Below are 16,546 nucleotides of genomic sequence, written 5' to 3' on the forward strand. Positions count from 1 at the left end.
GGTCACAGCTAGATAGGGCTCTCCTTACCAACAAACTGTCCTGGATCCCGAACATATTGGAAATCTTCATCAACACCTGGAGATCCTCTTTAATGGTACAATCCAGCTCTGTTAGAGGAAAACTCACGGGATCTTCGATGTGTCGATAACATTTCCCAATGATCAGGTCCTCTTTCTGTGCTGTGATCAAATCTGCATCTTCGATATCTTCACTCCATTGGGCAGTAGAGAGTTCACTATTCGCACAAGTTTGCGACCTGGTGACAGCAGCAACTTGGATTTCCCTGGCAGGGATTCCGTTTCTATGAAATCCACCTGCAGGGCTCTGGTTTTAGCCAGCTGGTCAGCCAGGTCATTCCCAGTCTTATCTGACTCGTCTTTTTTGGAATGACCTCTTATTTTTTTCCAATAGATGGTCATCTTATAGAAGGTCACCAACTCATAAGCTGACTGAATCAGTTGGGCATGCTTTAGGGGTTTCTTGTTGGCACAGAGCAGGCCTTGATTTTTGCAGTTAATCAGGTGCTCCATGAACCCATTCCTGACAGTCAGTGAATATGACCAGCTCTTTAAGTTAGTGGTGCACTGCTGTGAGGATGGCATGATAAACGGCCATCAACTCTGCAACGTAACTACTTCAGGATCCTATTTTGTAACCACCAGTGGGTTCTGGGGTATCATTCACTCAGGAATTCCCAATGCCAGCCACTAGTTCTTTTCCCCCGTTGTTATCAACATGGTAGGATCACCTATCCACGTAAACTGTGGGTATCCCCTGACACATGTCTTCTTCATAGACCTTTTGTGGGGCAGTTAAGGAAGCCTCCATGTTTTTGTTGGTCATTAGACTTTCGTACTTGAGACAGTTTTCTTGAGTACAATCATGCAAGTCTGCCAACCCTTGTGCTAGGGGGCTCTTTTGTTTTGGCAATATCTGACCTCCACAGGAAAGCCTTGCATGGACAGAATCCACTAAGTAATTCTGGAATTACTAATGTTCTCCACCCGTTTTCTGTCACTTTGTAGATATTGAAAGGGATGGTAAGGAGTTTCCGAAATGATGTGTGCCCCCTGGATGAATAGGTGGTCGTTTTTTAATGCCCACACCTTTGTCAGGATTGCCTTCTGACAGTCATTCAATATTTCCTCTGCAGAGGGCAAAGTCATGCTCGCGTGCGAGATTACTTTGTTGACCATGTCATGCTTTTGATACAAAACTACTGTTAGGCAAGTATCTGAGAACCCTGTCTCCAAGAAGAACTCCTTGTTCTTTATGGGGTAAGCCAAACAATGAGCCTGGGAAAGGCTAGTTTTCAGTTGTTTAACTGCCTGGGCTTGTTCCGGACCCCACTACCACTTCACTGCGGCCTTTAATAAATGGACCAAGGGTCGAGGAACCTCCGACTTTAATTAGTGAGTCCAAGAAGGCTTCTTAATTCTCGCAGAGTGGTAGGGTCTTTTAATTTCATTAAGACTTCCACCTTGCCTGGGGATTAAGACCCTTGGGAGTCATCTTGTGCCCTAAAAAGTTCACTCAGGTCTTACACCACTGTGCCTTCAGAAAGGACAATTTTGCTCTGTCTTTCTGCAACTGTGCTATAACATAGCAGATTTCTGCTATTTGTTCCTCCCTAGTTGAGCTCTTGATCAGAACATCATCTACATAGGCCAAGTTTTCCCTTTCACCCAAATCGGGCATGTCCTTATGTAGAAAGATGTTGAACTCATTGCCAGAGTTTATGTATCCAAAGGGGGTTCGGGTCCACATGTACTGCTTTCCTTCGAAGGTAAAGGTCAGCTTGTACCGGTCTTCCCTACTCACAGGTGCTATCCAGTAACCATTGGTCAGGTCATTGGCGGTGTACAACTTTGACCCTTGGGTCTGTTCCAGTCCCTGATTGATGTAGGGAGGTGGCCATCTTGAGATGTGGACCTGCTTGTTCAACTGCCTCAGGTCTGCACATAGTCTCCATTGGCCCTTTGGTTTGCGTATCCCCAGTACTGGGTCATTGAAGGTACTGTGGATCAGACAAATTATCCCATGGCATTTTAAGTTCTTAATAATCTTTGTGAGTGACTCCATGGAGAGAGGTAGCAGGTATTGTTTCACAAATACTGAAGCCATCTTGGGGTCCGTGGATATGCTCTTTGAAAGAATGGATATGTGTTCACAGTCGCATGAGTCCACTGAAAAGATATCTTGGAATTCCAGGAAAACCTGCCTCAATTTGTGTTTTTGCTCCTTTGTCTCACAGGCATCAGCAAGATTGATCCTTTTCTCGGCCATATGATTGAAACCTGGAAAGACCTCAGGCTTGGCAATTTCAGTGGTTTCCTCCAGTTGGATGGAGAGATCTCTTTTGATGGTGTTGACCTGCACAGTAGCTTCCAGGGATTCGAGGTAGTGGTCTTTGACTCTGAACACTAACTCCTCCCTCCTAATGTCACAAGTCACCTCTTCCAGCCCAGAGGGGCAGGAAGAGTACACCATGAAATTCCCTCCATGCCTAGTAAAAATCTTTTCTGAAGGAATACCGTTGTTGATGTTAAAACAGTTATTTGGAATTGGTCCCATGATTTAATTACCTAAATCAATAGAATAATTTTGGGCATCAACCACCATTCCAATAAACGTGTCTGCGCCCAAAGTGATACTTTGAGAGTTGCTGTTATACACTAATATTCAAATGGTGTCAGGTTCTATGTCTACTAGAGGTGTCAGATTTAAATTCAAACCTTGTTGTTGGAGATGGGAGTTTAAATGTATATCGGTGTCCTGATGTTTGGGGTTCTGTCCTCAATTAGTTTTGAGGGGAATAGTAAATTGTTGCACCTTTCCTGCAATGGTAACCTCTTCTTAGACTTGAACTTCAACCGCATAGGGCAGAAATTGAGCTGACCGGAATGCTTTTTCTGTTTTGTCAAAGCTCAGGGGGTTAACCCCACTCGTGAACATGCTTTATAATTAATTAGGTCCAAATTGATTGCAGATCAGTTGAAAATGTCACTGCCCAAATAAAAGGTGGGAGGCACATCTCTCACGGCCCAAAAATTATGTTCTATGTTTTTGTTGCCAATGGACATTTTTAGAATACACCTTCTCGGCAGGAGATGCTTTGAATTTGGGGTTTCCAGACCCATTTGCCATTTGTCAATCAAGTTAAAGGTGGGAATAGTCTGATCTTTTGGGAGTTTCCTGAATTATCCTTCGCTGATGAAGCTCTTTCTGTTATTCAGGCATGCTGTGGCGAGCACCAGCTCCTCCCCCTCATTTAACTGAATGGGGAAAAACAATTGTTCACCCTTTTTCTGAATGTTCATCAAACTTTGAGCATTGTTCTTGCTTGTCCGGTTTCACAGGACTCAATGTTTCTTCTGATTTTGGACTTTTGTAAAATGTTAGGGTGTCCCTTCCAGTTTGCATTGCCACTTAAAACTGGGAGGAAGGCTGATTTTCAAGAATGGAAAAGGGTTCCCATCACCACTTTGTTCCCCAACAGAGATGACAGTGATGTCTGGGACTTAGTTATTCTTGAAATGAAATTCTACACTCTCAGAACGTTGATCAATGAAATGATAGGTACTATTCATGCTTACATAATTGGTACTCATTTTTTATTTCATAGGCCGGCTAGTCTGGGTCCAGAGGACATTGTTTACACAGTCGATCAGAGGTCATAACCTCCTCAGGAGATCGTTCCCCAGTAAACAAGGTGTGCCCTCTCGAGTCATAACTATACCTGGATGTTTAACTCAATGTCACCTAATTTTTATTACCAGATCCACAGTCCCTTCATTGGAAATGTCATTCCTGTTAAAATTCTGGAGTTTCCATGAAGTGGTGTGAGGGGAATTTGATGACCCTGCCCCCATCCTGAGTTTAGTTGGTCAAAGGCATTTTTGGACAGGTGGGTGGCCACCAGAGCTGATAATTCACTCTGACTCTGCACTATGACCAGTGCAAGAAATCAGCCTTCTTACTTCTCCGAGCTGCAAAGAAAGTGTGAGTTATTTGACAGCCCGTTGGTCATTTTCTTAATATTGAACTGCGATACTGTGTGATCTTGGGCAATTTTCTGTGTCGAGATAGGGAATCTGCAAAGAAAATGTTACAACTAACAATGGGGGGATTAGAAGAGTTCTCTTTCTCCTCCGATTCTTTGCTGTCCCCATTTTCATGGGGGGCAGTTTTCAGAACCTGTTTGGGGGAAGGACACCTCCGTTTCTGTTCTAAATGGCTCACATTTTGGCAGTTGGACCCCACTCAGGATCTTTTGGGGGTCATTCTTCTTTGCGAGGGATCCCCCCATTTTTGAAAGAGAATGTCTGCTCATCTGAATCCTCCAGGGACTCTTCTATTTCAAAGGTGATGATCCTGATCTCTTCCACAAAGTGGGTTCTTCTTTGGCCTCTCCTATATACCCTTTGATCTTTGGGTTCTAACATTTCGGGGGTAGAAGAGACACTTCCAGACTGACAGATTTGCAGGGTTCTGCCTGAATGACAAATGAAACTTCCTCTAGGGCTTGACATCTCCCCTCCACTCGGGTTGCCTCCTCAGGAACCTGTGGTTTGTCAGACATTTCCTCCTGTCATTTCCCCCCTTGAGCATCAGACCTGGGTGTTGGGGAATGCTGGAAAGTAGGGTTAGGTTGAGGGTTGGAGTGAGCCCTCAGCATGCGCCCCAGATCATCGGTCAGTTGCAGGACCTTTCACTCCAGCTGCAAGATGTTTCCTGGGTGGTAGGGAGGTTGCGAGTCATATCTCTGCTGTTCCCGAAAAGGCTAACTGTCCCTTATCCCAGAGCAGCTTGGGTACTGGAAATTTCCCCCATAATATTCCATCCTGAATCTCCCTTCTCCCAGGTGTAGGCGTCTATTGTACTGGAACCGGGGAGAGAAAGTAGGATTATTTTGGAAGTTCTGGTTCAGGGGGACATCTGGGGAAAATGTTCTGATTGGGAGGTGGAGTGATACTTCCCTCGTGAGGGAAGTTTGGTGGAAGGTTTCCTGGGGCGGTACTTACCTGATTGGTCCCCCCTTGGGTGGGGGAGTGTGTACATACCCAAGATTGGTTTAGTACCCTTGTACCTAGGGCTGATATAGGTGGCAGGGTAGAGGGTTCATTGGTCTGAGATCCTGCCTGACTACCGTTAGGATTGGGCTGGGTCAGAGGGTCTCCTCTGACTTTCATTCTGCTTGTTGGCAGAAGGAGTATGTTTAGGCTCCCACGTCTCCAGATCCAATGGAGGGGTAGTTTCCACCTCCACCATCATCACAGCAGCAAGGTTGTTAGGTGGTTTGCGTGTTTTGGGGGAGTGTTTTACTCTCACTGGGCTTATGGACCTCATAGATGCTGGTGGACTGTTCAATCACCCAATCCAGGGTCCCGTGACTGTGAAAATCATGCACCAACTGAGTCATTATGTATTTATGGAGCACATGAAAATATGTAGTTATGAATTTCCTACTATTTGTGTTCACCCACCAGGAAGTATGAGCAAATGTCTGCTTCAACTCCTGCTCAAACTCCCTAGGCGCATGATCCTCCCCACATTGCAAATTATATGCAGCCTTACGGCCTCTTGTGGGTTCTATGTTTGAAAAAATGCTTCAAAATGGCCACCTTAAAGGTGGACCATTTATAAAGATTCTTGTCCTCCAGTCCTGAAAAGAAACTGGAGTTCTCAGGAGAGACTGTTCATTTCACAAACTCCATACAATTTACGTCATTTTTTATTCCAAATGAGGATATAATTTGTTCATATAATTCTAGATGTTCCCACACTGAATACTTCAAGTTTTTATGATATGGGGTCATGAAGCTCTTCATAGCCTTGATATGTCTAATGGGGCCATTGACAGAACCCTTTCTTTGTTTCCCTGTCTTCCTTTTTCTAAGCATCTGAGTCCATTCACCTTCTGGCTCAGAGCTCCATTCCCTGTCTTCTAGGGGCTCCCTTTCTCTATGAGACTGGGAATCCCTCACAGAACCACAGGGTCTGTATTCCTCTTGCCTGTGCCACTGTGAATTCTCACGGTAGTTTCCCCTGTAGTCATCTTTTGGTACATTATAATACTTAGTGTCTTCATCAGACTGACTCAACTGAGTAGTCTCCCCCTTCCAGACAGTCTGGTGAAATTCACCCCTTCCCCTGAATGTAAGGAGGTCTTTAAGATGTCCCTCCTGGGCTGAAGCTTTGAATGTTCTTCTCCAGTGAAGCAAGCTAAGCGGTCTCTCTGCAATCTCATTTTCTTAATTCCAACTCCCTCATTTCCTCATCAAGCGAGTTTTAATGGTCTGAAGTACTCACTGTATTATTCTTAATTTCCCTAGGACACACTGGCCGGCCACCTTCCTTTCTGTGTGATTCCGGTGAGTTCTCCTCAATCTCAGATAAGGACTGGCCTTCTAGATCAGTTTGGCTAGGCCTGGGTAAAGTTTAGGTGCCTCATGTTTCCTTGAGCTTTGTAGGTGGAAAATATGAGGTCAGTTGCAGTCGGCCCATAGGAAGTTGTGGTTAACTGGCATGAGGTTCCTGATGGGGAGGGCATCACCCCTGTATCAGAGGGTCCTTTCCCATACCCTGATTGGTCAGGGTGTCTCAATGCCTGTTTGTAATTTCCAATTTCATTTGCCAAACTCTCACACCTGCTTCTCTCTGTCCTTATTTCCTTATGGTGTTCAGGGAGCTGGCTTTTTAATTCTGATACCAGGACCTGTTTGGTCTCAAACACTTTGCTCTGGGCCATTATTGACATTTCAATTCCCTGATTTCCTTCTGACTTGACTCATTTGAATTGTGTGTGTCCTACATTGTGTTTGCATATTCAAATTGGGATGCTTTCAAATACCATTATCTTTTTCTTCAGCTCCTGCTTGCCTCGCTCACTCTGTGAGTTCTATATTTTCTTCCCTAGTTCCTGAGAACCTGAATGACTCTTTTCTGCATCCTTTTTCAACTGATGCACCTCCTATGCAAGGACACTATTCCCCTGGTTCAAGAGGTCTTTTTCCTTCACCAGTTGAATTTTCTGTTGTTTTAAGGTATGTACCTGCTGACATACCTGATCAAAGTCCTTTGGGGAATTAACCCCTTATATAATTAACTGACTGTTTTCATTTTTCAACTCCTTTATTTGTAATTGAAAGGCTATAAGGTTATCTAACAGCCCTCTATTATAAATATTCTGATCATGTACTTTATGTTGCAGTGTGTTCAAATTTCCACACACTCTTTAAGTACATCTTGCAGTGCAGAAAACTGTGTTTCACGCTCTGCACTCTCTTGCTTTGAGTTTTGCCACTATGAATGTAAAGGATTGAAGGCAAGCAGATTGCCTCCAAAATTCCAAAATTGCCTGGAAATTCCCTAAAATATGACTCGTCAATCAAGAAAGTACAATTTATGGTTGCTGAGGAAAATGCCTAAATGATAATGGTCTTTTAAATTAATAGGACATCTTTAGGTTATGCAAATTGGAGCCCTACTGTCCCACGGCCATTTGCCTCTCTTGGCCACTGTTTTTATTAGTCTTTTTGTTGTTTGAATTGTAAGTTGCAGATCTTAAATGGGGAATGCATTTGCTACACAGAGATCCGTCACTGCAGACATCTGGCATCCTGTCCTCTTACATGATGGGGGCCACCTTTTGATCTGAAAAGATTCTATTTTCCTGTACTTATCCGGTGTACAGGAAATATATTTGTATTTATTTGGATGATAGTTAATAGAAAATTGTACCACAATGTCACGCATCACTTTATCTGTGGCACAACACAATACACTTCTCTCTACATAAATAACTACCACAATTTGGTTGAGAAAACTTAAATCACAATATTTTACTATATACAAAGTTCAGAATACATTTTTGATTTTCATTCACCCTCCACTTAAAGGCCTGTTTTAGGGGAAGTTGGACAGTAAGAATTGGGATGATTTAAGAATTTGGGGATTTTCAGCCCTGCTCCACTTAAAGGCCCATGTTAGGGGCAGTCGGACTGTACAACTAGAGATGATTTGAAGAATGTTGTATTATCAGCCCCCCTCCACTTAACGGTCTGTATTAGGAGAAGCTGGACCCATAGGATTACCCAATTAAATTACAGTCTATAGTTTTTAGCGCACACTGGGAATGAGCTTTGTTAATTTCGAATTTTAACAAAAATCACCCAGTGGTGTTCTGTCAAGGGGAATTAATTAAATTCATATTTGTAGTCAAATCGACTAAGAATCTACACAGTTTTTTCCACCACCCACTATGAATGCAAAGGATTGAAGGCAAGCAGATTCCCCACCTTTTGGTTTCAAAGGATTCTACCTACATTGAAAACCTCTGTTTAAAGTTCAGGAAAACCAGCTGCATCGCCGGAAGCACACGGCAGGGTTCTGGTCACTCCACTCTCAAGGGTGGTCATTAACTCTTCACCATAGGACCCAGTCAGCTTTTAGGCCTTCCCAGCAATGGACGTCTCCACCCAGATGCACTGAGCAAAAATCTCCTTTGAGTATTTCCTTGTGGCTGTCAGACTGTACATTTCAGCAGCTCTGTCTGATGGTACTTTTAGCAGCTCTCCTGGTGGTAATTTTAGCAGCTCTGCCTCATAATGCATCCACTTTATATACTAGTGATTACGCCATCAAGTTTGCAGTACCCTGCAAGAGTTCTCCCAAATTCGATTGTACAGTTACCCTTCTCTCTCCTCCCAAATCCAGCACCTTTCTAAGGATTGGTTTAGGAGTCTGGAGCAGACATATGGCAATTCCCATTTGCAATCTCCTTTTGTTTTCATGTCCATGTTTGCCAAAAATGAGTTATTTCACAAAAACATTGTGCTTTACTAGTCACTGCCATAATGTATATATGTTTTGATTCAGTTAATTATGGGGAAATAAAATGACAGCTGGTCTGCACCATGTTGCACTGCTGTTTGGCAATTTTCCACTGTTTTTACAAAAAGCATAATAGTTAGGAACATGTAGTTTACTCCCCACATTCCTAATTTTACCCTCCATTCTCAAATTCGGAGCATGTTCATACCAGGCCAGAACACCTTTTAGCTTGCCATTACAATTCCCTATGTCGTAAGTGGATGAATTTTATTTGAACAAAATTGCCTGGAAATTCCCTAAAATATGACACGTCAATCAAGAAAGTACAATTTATGGTTGCTGAGGAAAATGCCTAAATTATAATGGTCTATTAAATTAATAGGACATCTTTAGGTTATGCAAATTGGAGCCCTACTTTCCCAGGACCATTTGTCTCTCTTAGCCAGTGTTTTTATTAGTCTCTTTGTTGTTTGAAGTGTAAGTTGCAGATCGTAAATGAGGGATGCATTTGCTACACAGAGATCCGTCACTGCAGACATCTGGCATCCTGTCCTCTTATATGAAGGGGACCACCTTTTGATCTGAAAAGATTCTATTTTCCTGTACTTATTTAGAGTTCCTCCTTGATTTTAGCCCATGTTTTCACATCTCCCCCTACATTCTAGTCATGCACCAGCTAGGCCCTGCACAGAAATGAGCTTTCTGAGACAGTAGGTCTATGGAAACTTGTATTTCAACACCCTTAGAAGGACACACTTTATTGCAGTTGTAAATAGCTGGGGGTGTAAACCCCAGGCTTGCATTGGGGGAATCCTTTGTAAAGTCTGCCTTGGACCTAAATGAAATTTTCCTGAGAGCCATGGAAACCAAGTGGATTTTTCTTTTCAATAGTTGCCGGTATTTTGCATGTGAAGCATAATATACATTACATCTTGTCAACACACACTGTTCATATGTTTTTTCATGACATCTTTATGTTAGCAGGGGAACATTGTTCTCATGGGTTGCTTTACACTGCAAGCACACATGCAAAGCCATTTTGGTGTCAATGTTTGAAAATCCAGTTTTTCATGTGAAAGGGACCGTTGAATTTCTTCTTGCTCTGTGAATTAAAATGCTGATTTTCCTTTTGTAATGACAAGTAGGCCTTTTTCACATGGCTCTTCCTTGTGTTACTTGCAGAAACCCCACAGTCTGCCTTAATAGATCCTTGTTTAGTATGCAGGCTTTGTTATGTTTTTATGAAGGCGGAAAGGTCATTTTTCCAGTGGGCCATTCAGTTCTGTTGGATTGGGGCCTTTGATTACACCCCAAACTGACTTTGTCAAAAGGATGTTGGGTTAACAATATCTTCCTGCCTGTCATCAATTCAAGATGTGAAATTCTGGTTGCTGAGGAAGGTAAAATCCCCAGGACATCAGGATGATGGCAATCTTAGGTCCCAACTAGACCAAGAGTTTACAGCAAACTTCTTCAAAACTCCCACACTGGTTCTTCAGTACTGATCCACACCTCTTTGAAATGCTGGGTGATCGGCAATCCAGAGTGTTCATTTCAACCCAGGAATGTGCACTCCCCTCACTAGAAAAATGACTACCCTGGCTGTACTCAATCCTTTGAGGAAGGCTAAAGTAGGGGTAGATGTGGCTGAACATCAAAGTAGTGCCTGACTCAGTCTTGCAATTGTGTGTTGGAAGACATTCTATCCACATTATAAAAAGGATAGAAAAGCGCTGTACTGCCAATATATATTTATGACCTTGTTTAACTTTTATTGCACAAAAGAGAGAACAAAGACATAAGTAAATAAACATATAATCATGTTTGGATTGTTTTTCATATGGTAAGCTTTTAGGTATATTAGACCAAAAAGGTAAGTACTTTGATAAACCAAACCACACTGTAGGATTGCTAAGTAACATGTTGCATACACATTCCTTTGATAAAATAAAAAAAACGAAATTAAATGTTTTCTGTGAATGGTTTTCTGTCTTCTTTGTTCTCTATTTTCCCCTTTCTTTTCTAATAGGACATAGAAAAACAACAGTTAGAAGAAAAACAGTTCAACATAACAATACAGCTTATCCTCATCTCCCCACCACCAATCCTAACACACTCACCCCCGAAAGAACCCTTGCTTTTTAGTCTGATATCTATTTTGGAAGATGTCTCTAGCAGAGAGTCCTCTGGTCTTTATATGGCTTTCATGCCCTGCCAGGATGGGGAAAATGGCCTTTAACAGCCTGCCAGCCTCAGCTAAGGCAGGCCTGAGCAAAGTGATGACATCAGCTCAGGCTGTGGGCCTTTAAAAGCCATGTCTACCCTTCTGGCAGGGCATTAAAGCCATTCCCACTGCATGGTTTGTCTGGGGTGCGAGTGGCTTTCACAATTTTCCATCTGGAGATCTGCGCTGCTAACTCAGCCAATCTCCCGATAAATAACGTAAAAATAAAAAATACAAAAAATAGCCAGACGGGAGGAGCTCCAGGATCAAAACACAATATTCTGCTCCCACAGGTAAGTTGAGGGCATGGGGAGGCAACAGGGACATTCTCCCTGTTGCCTCCCCCAAAGAAAAAAGGAAGAAATAAAATCACCACCCAAGGAAGGGCCTCGGGTGGCTGGGACAGCGGGCAGGGTTTGTGTATTCTTGCACGCTGTTCGAGCCACATTCCCCAGATGCGAATAATATTTATTACCTAATGCAGACTGACACACTAGTTTTATAAAATCTATATCAGGGTAATGTCATCCTCTTTTCTGTAGGGGAGTGTGATGAGTAGAAGAATTGGTTTGGAATTACGTACATAAACAAGCACACATGCAAGAAGCAGCTCTTTACATAGCTGTTAAAGTCTTTACCCATGTGTGGCCAATAAGAAGCCTCCCATGGGATCTCCAGATGCTTCTGAAACCTCCCATGACTGGCCATTGAAACATAATGGCTGAGGTTCAACATGATACTTCATAAAGGGGTAGGTACACCCATTGGTTTTAACACCAGACTGTGGTTTCCTAATCAATCCATGAGGAGAGGTGTAAATGGATATTGCAGTTATTTTATGAATTTCCCCATATCGGGCTCTTGCTTTTGTGCTGTTATCATATCTTCAGTCCGAGCATCTCTCTTCCACAGTGCTGCAGATAGTTCACTGTCTGATTCAGAATGTAATTGAGTTCCAAGCATGACTTGTATCTATCCCAGAAGGTGTTCCACATCAATAAATTCCTCTGTTAGAGGTCCATCCTTTGCAAATTGATCCGTAAAATCATTCCCGTTTTATTGCAAATCAATTTTGGAAAGACCCTTTATTTTCTTCCAAAAAATAGTTTGCTTTTGGGATGGCGCATCAATGGTTTTAATCACATTGCCATGTTTCAGAGTTGTCTTATAGGTAAACTACATATGCCTAGCTTTCAAATTGATCATATGTTCCACATATCCATTGTGGCCATAATCAGAGCTGATGGTTAATGTCATGAAGCACAACTTTTCTGGTGTGAAAAAACCCTACATAGTTATAGAATATGAAGGAAAAGGTAGGATACTCGTTATTAAGTATTTTTCAAATGCAAATTAGGGATCATCAAACATGGGTTGAGTGATGATAAACTGGACTGAACCAACAACTCGCAGGTCAAGTGGTGCATGAAGATAGAGGGCATCATACTGATTGTGGCAGATCGGTAAAGAAGTGGCAATAATTCCACTGCTGCCAGGTTTCATGATCCGCAAAACTCCGAGTTTGGCCATGAAGTGGAGGATTTACCTCCAGCAAAGTGCTGGAGGTAAATCCTCCACCAGAACATAAAAACATTGTCAAAATCGGCAGAATTACCATCCGTGTTAATTGATGACAACATCCTCATGGGCTCCTAAAAATGGGAATGAACATCACTTTCCACCACTTGTAATCTCGACAGAGGACGGGGGGTGTTCGTACCAATGATGTCACAAGTTAGCAGAATATGTGGGACGCTTCCGAACACTTTCCCCCGGCAACAATGGAGAACTCAGCCCTGGGGCAAATAAACCATCTTTACTCTCCAAAAGACAGAGATCATACAGGAAACAACAAAATCTCTGGCAATCACAGCTCCTGAACATGTGTCACTAGGTTTGTTTTCTTAGTGACCTCACAACCACCAATCCCAAAAACCTAAAGATGTATCCATTGGTTGTCTCGGGTGTGCCACCTATGGAAATCCCCTATAGTTTGATCAAAGCGGAACTAGTGGAAAACCAAGCATACAAAACAAAATATTGTGGCATACAACCATGCCACAACTGTCAACATTGCGGAAATATCATCACCTGAACTAGGATCACCCATCCGTACTATGGAAAGAAAATAGAATTACAACATTCTTGTACCTTTGATGCCACTAATGTTGTGTATGCCTTGAAATGCCCTTGCGGGCTATATTATGTAGGGATGACCACTCATAAAGCCAAGCTCAGATGGACAGAGCATAAATATAATATCCGAACACAGAACATGAAATCACCAGTGGCAGCACATTTTAAATAACATAGGCACAGAGTAGCACAGCGAAAAGTTGTGATTTTAGAACAAATGAAACTATGAGCCAGGAGAGACAACATGCACAAGAAGTTGCTGCAGAGAGAAATAGTCTGGATAGACAGACTGGACACGTTGAGTCCTAACGTTATGAACTTTGAGTTTGATCTAATGTGCTTTGTGTGATTTAATCCAACAGAACATAGATTGTTAGTGGGTCATCAACCTGCGAGATAGGTACAAGTGTAATGGACATTGGACACGACTGAACCATGTACACTGTTACATATACCATGCCAGGTAGGGAATAGATTGTAAGTGGGATTTACCCGCCTGGAAGGGAGTAAATTGTGAGTTTGTTTGACCTGCGAGACAGGATTCACAGTAAGACCTTATAACAATCCCTTTTGCACCAAGGTGCTTTATCCGTCTGAATGCATTTCAACATATGTTGCAACATCACAACGTTATATCTCACTACTTAGTAGTTTTGGTTAATACATTTCTAGACTAGCCATTATCTGTATGGCGCCTTCAAGCATGCAAACCTATATATCTCCACTGGATCTCCTTGGTCCAGCAGCAACCGTTTTTTTCCTATATATCAACATTGCACAACCACGGGTACACCGGAGGGACTCAGACCTTACCCTGGAGCCCCAACGTTATAATGCATCCAGGGTCGTCACATTGATCCTTAACAATTTTACCCGACATATCTTGTCAACCCCCCCACGCCGAATGGGTGGAGACATGCCACCTAGATGTATTATAACAGAATTGTGTTACTACACTGACAGCTCATGGCACTGGAGAGGTGCACCTTGGACCATATCCAGTGTCAGGCTTATTGTTACAGTTGTTATGATAACAGGTTGGAATTTATGCTCTTCCCACACCAAGATGAAGTCTCTGGATACCATTGTGATTCACGCCTGTGCGGGATCACTATGGCAACATACTCAACATGCCACGTACACAAGGGCAGGTACAGATGCAATTTGTTGGGTGTCTTGACCCACGTTCAAGTTATTATGCTGCAACATTTGGTGCTGTGGGCACAGAAAATCCAAGATGGTGGAAAAGCCCACATTTGCGCCAGAATCCAGGAGAACCGCGTTGTTTTGCGCACACCAAAATGGTCCCCTGCCCTGCCACCCACCAGTGCAAAGAAAGATGGTTCTGTTCAAAATCCGTTTTTATTAATGTCAAAAATTGCTAAGATCATGGGCCCAAAACCACCAAACAGAAATCCAACTCTGGTTGAGTGTTCTACTTTACTCTACTGCAGATCCACATCAATGCCATGTCAAGCAAGGATTATATACTATCAAGTAAAATCCTGTCTTTTTGAAATGTATTAATTCAAGACAGCTGTCAAAAATAGGTGCAGTACCGGCATTGGACACTAGCCGGCACTAGTGATCTAAACTCTGATAGGGGAACTGTATTTCAGGAGTTGCAAAAAGATCCTGAGCTAGCTGGGACTTCAAAGGCTTGCTGATTAATGAAAATTCTTAACACCTGCTTTCCCAGAATGCAGTCTGATTCAATTAACAGTTCAGAGACCCGCAAAACAGCCCAGGATATCACATGGCCCTGTTGATTGAGAGGGAGGAGTTTCCCCTGCAGCCTGCAGGACACAACACAATAGACCCTTTCAATTGAATAGAAATGCAGATTAGGGTGTAACTGTCCACAGCTGCCCTACCAGGAAGGAGAGGCCTGTGATCTCTGACTCACCAGGTTCTGGGGGGCGGGCCAGACTGGTATGTGAATTCAATTAAGGGCAAATGTATGTTTGATTAAATTGCTTATAAAATCTTGTATTAAGCTCACAGAAATGTACAATTTGCGGGTCCTTAATATGGAAATGCCCTCACGATTTGAGACCAAACTCCACTTTGTGCGGTGTTCTGGGACCGAACCCCGCTATTTATTAATATTGCAGAGACTGTGTTTAGGATAGAGACATAGTAATTTCCAGTAATATGCTCAGGGAAGGGGTGCAGGTCTGTGTAAGATTTGATGAAAAACCAATGTTGCTATAGCTACCAAAAACGAAAAAATGTTGTCATTTCTTAACCCAGCAGCTCTTAGAAAGATCAGAGTTGGGCAAGAGTGTATCTTAAATTAATCTGTGATATGTGTATGTAATTTCAACGACGTGTGTATCTGGGAAACCTGTTAGTTATGAAAAATTCATTTTCTAAGTAAAAGCAAAGGGATGTTTCTTCAATAGATTGTAAAATGGTAGCACTGGATGACTCACAACTCTGTTCCCCAGTCAGGTGACAGAGAATCCTATAGCCTATCAGGATCCTCAGAGGGTTGGGCATAGAAAGTCAGCCTTCCCACCCACTTTCAAAACACATAAAAAGAGATTGCTTTGGACAGGCAGGACACTCACTTTCCATTTTCTTGCGAAGCACTCTGCCGGACCAGACAATATCAAGAAGGACCATCTCCAGAACTTAGAATCTAGACTTCAGAACTTTTTCAGCAGGCCTCAAAATCTTTTGCAAATCATTCAAACAGCCAGGCTGAGTTGTTTGATTCTGGCTAGAACCCTGTGCCAGTACACAGAAAGCAGTGCTGTATCCAGAATCCACTTGATCCAGACCAGCAGAACCAGAGACCCAGACCAGACCGCTGTGAGCAGAACCAGTACCAGAAGCAGCCAGAAGTCCAGTCCAATCCTGACCCGATACGTGACGAAGTCGCATTCTCCACAAAATCGTCCGTATCTCTGGAACCGCGCGTGCTAGGAACGAGATTTAACTTTCACTTTTAAGCTAAGATTCTAAGCTTTCCAACAAGCCTAAACTGACTTTCGATTCCTTATACTTATTCCGTAATCGCGCTCGACGCACGCAACTAAATTGCCGCAAATTGGAAAATTAGCTCCTGTCAAAGATAGCCGTCTTTTGCTTGAACTGCTAAAATTTGTTTTCAACCTGCTAATCCCTCATTGAGCATTGCGAGTGTGACTTGAACTAATCTTAAATAGCTATCACCTACCCTGAACCTCCTACAGGGAATTAAAATCATTTTTAGCATATTTTCCCTTCTTTGCATACCACATTTAAAAGTACTTTCGCCTGTGTTTAAAACCATCCCTGTTTCTCTAAGCTTGCTAGGGGGGAACTGAACTACATTTGATTGTATTCCGGAAAATTGTGTGCTT

Source organism: Ambystoma mexicanum, chromosome 5q (genome assembly GCF_040938575.1).
Source record: "Ambystoma mexicanum isolate Mex_15411 chromosome 5q, UKY_AmexF1_1, whole genome shotgun sequence".
Taxonomy (NCBI): Eukaryota; Metazoa; Chordata; class Amphibia; order Caudata; family Ambystomatidae; genus Ambystoma; species Ambystoma mexicanum.